The sequence below is a fragment of the Ursus arctos genome, unplaced genomic scaffold, assembly GCF_023065955.2.
Source record: "Ursus arctos isolate Adak ecotype North America unplaced genomic scaffold, UrsArc2.0 scaffold_4, whole genome shotgun sequence".
In the NCBI taxonomy this organism is placed as follows: domain Eukaryota; kingdom Metazoa; phylum Chordata; class Mammalia; order Carnivora; family Ursidae; genus Ursus; species Ursus arctos.
This window is the reverse complement of record NW_026623056.1, coordinates 74033473-74035290: the sequence shown is the minus strand read 5'-3', so window position 1 is coordinate 74035290 and position 1818 is coordinate 74033473. Positions and strand designations below refer to the sequence as shown.

The window sequence follows — 1818 nt, the reverse complement described above, 5'->3', positions numbered from 1 at the left end:
AAAAGCTATAGAAAATAAAAGAACAAAGACATGCATGCAATTTATAAATAAAATACTAGAAACTTAAATTTTAAAAAACTGAGATGTACAATGTTTATATCTTTCCATTGTTATACAAGAGACAAGTCAATATCAAAGCAGTGCTTATACAATTGGACTTTCTTATCCATAGGTCTTGAGACCTCAATCATAGTATACAGAGAGACTGTAGATGCTTTTAGTTATAATGCACTTGATTCAATGAGATGTTTTGTGATATTTGTAGTATATTTGACAACTTATAGAGACAAAAGAAAATTTCCAATATTAATTATTTTTCCATGAGAAGATGTTGTCCAATTTATAACAGATTTTGGGAAAAATCTTAAATGGAAAGTAGACATCAAAATAACAACTTCAAGGTAAAGCTATTCATTTAGATGACTTATGGTGACAATTCCATTTAGCCATGATTGTGAAAAATCTACGTTTACCACTCTAATTAAGAAACCACTGCCCTACTGCCTCTCCATGGGTTTGAACTTGGCAGGGCTGATGTGGGCTGCCCGGCCATGGGAGGCTGATTCACTTCCATCCTACACACTGTCCTTGGCCGACTACAAGTCCAGGTCCTCATGGCAAGCGCCCAGGGGCAGGGACTGGCAACGGTGATGGTCTGCTTGCAGTCATGCTGCTGAGCTGAGCAAATCTACCATGTAGCTGCTTTCTCCCCTCAGCCAGAAGAGCTTCCTGTTTGACTACAACAATCACCAAGGGAGGATGAGGAAGATGTGGGGAAGATGCTCATGATTCAGTGGTTAAGATGGCGAGCCTGTGAGCAGTGGAGGTACGGAGCTGATCAAGTGTGGTTGAATCAGGAGATAACCAAGAAGAACAGAAATAGGTGGACATACCAGAAAGCCGCCTGACCCCATGAGAAGTGTGATTTGTGGGCAAAGAAAAAGAACGTGACTGTCTGCAACAGAAAGCTCTGGAGGAATTAAAACAACAGCTAGAACAAAGAAAAGAAATGGAAGAACATGAAAAAAAGGTAATTGCTGAAGAGAAGCACAAGGAATGGATTCAGAAAAAGAATCAACAGGAAAGAAAAAGGGAACAAAAAATTAACAAAGAAATGGAGGAAAACGTAGCAGAGGAACTGGAGAAGGAACATTTGCAAGAAAAGTCAAAAGAAAAATATCAAGAATGGTTAAAGAAAAAAATGCTGAAAAACGTGATAAGAAAAGGAAAAAAACAATTGCAAGGTGAATTACAGGGAAAAAAGGAAATAGCAGGAAAAAAGTTTAAGGAGTGGTTGGAAAATTCAAATAATAAACCTTGTCTGGCTACAGAGAGCTATGGTTATGCCAATGGAAAACACAGAATTCTACAGTGGAAATTCTGATCGAGAATCAGCCTTTTATAATCTATTCCATGGAAACCCATCCATATGCATCCTTCCAAAGAAGCTAAGGATGTATGAGGAAAGAAGACTAAAGGCCTTTGGTAAGTCAGCCAGGGAGCTCATCATCTCTGGTGATTCAGACAATGGAAAGTAATCTTTGCCTTGGAACTCTGTGCAGAATACAAAGATAGTGGACATGGGAAATGCTTTTACCTGGAGCTAGTTGTAAACTTAGAATCATTTTTCACTGCTCAGTCAGCCCCTCAACATTTGATGTGATTATTGGCAAGTTCAAATTTTTGCATTTGTATGTTGGTTTTACAGTTAATTGAGGAAAGTGTTTTATATATTTTCATTTTTAAAAGTGCTTTAAGCTTGATCTTGGCATATTGTTTCACAGAATAAGTGATTGAATATCTAACAATTGTGTTTAT

General features: G+C 37.6%; 1 pseudogene; it reads left to right on the top strand.

Annotated features, from left to right (window-relative positions):
- Window positions 1–426: 426 nt before the first annotated feature.
- LOC113256930 (coiled-coil domain-containing protein 34-like) lies at window positions 427–1575 on the top strand (annotated as a pseudogene).
- Window positions 1576–1818: the final 243 nt, after the last annotated feature.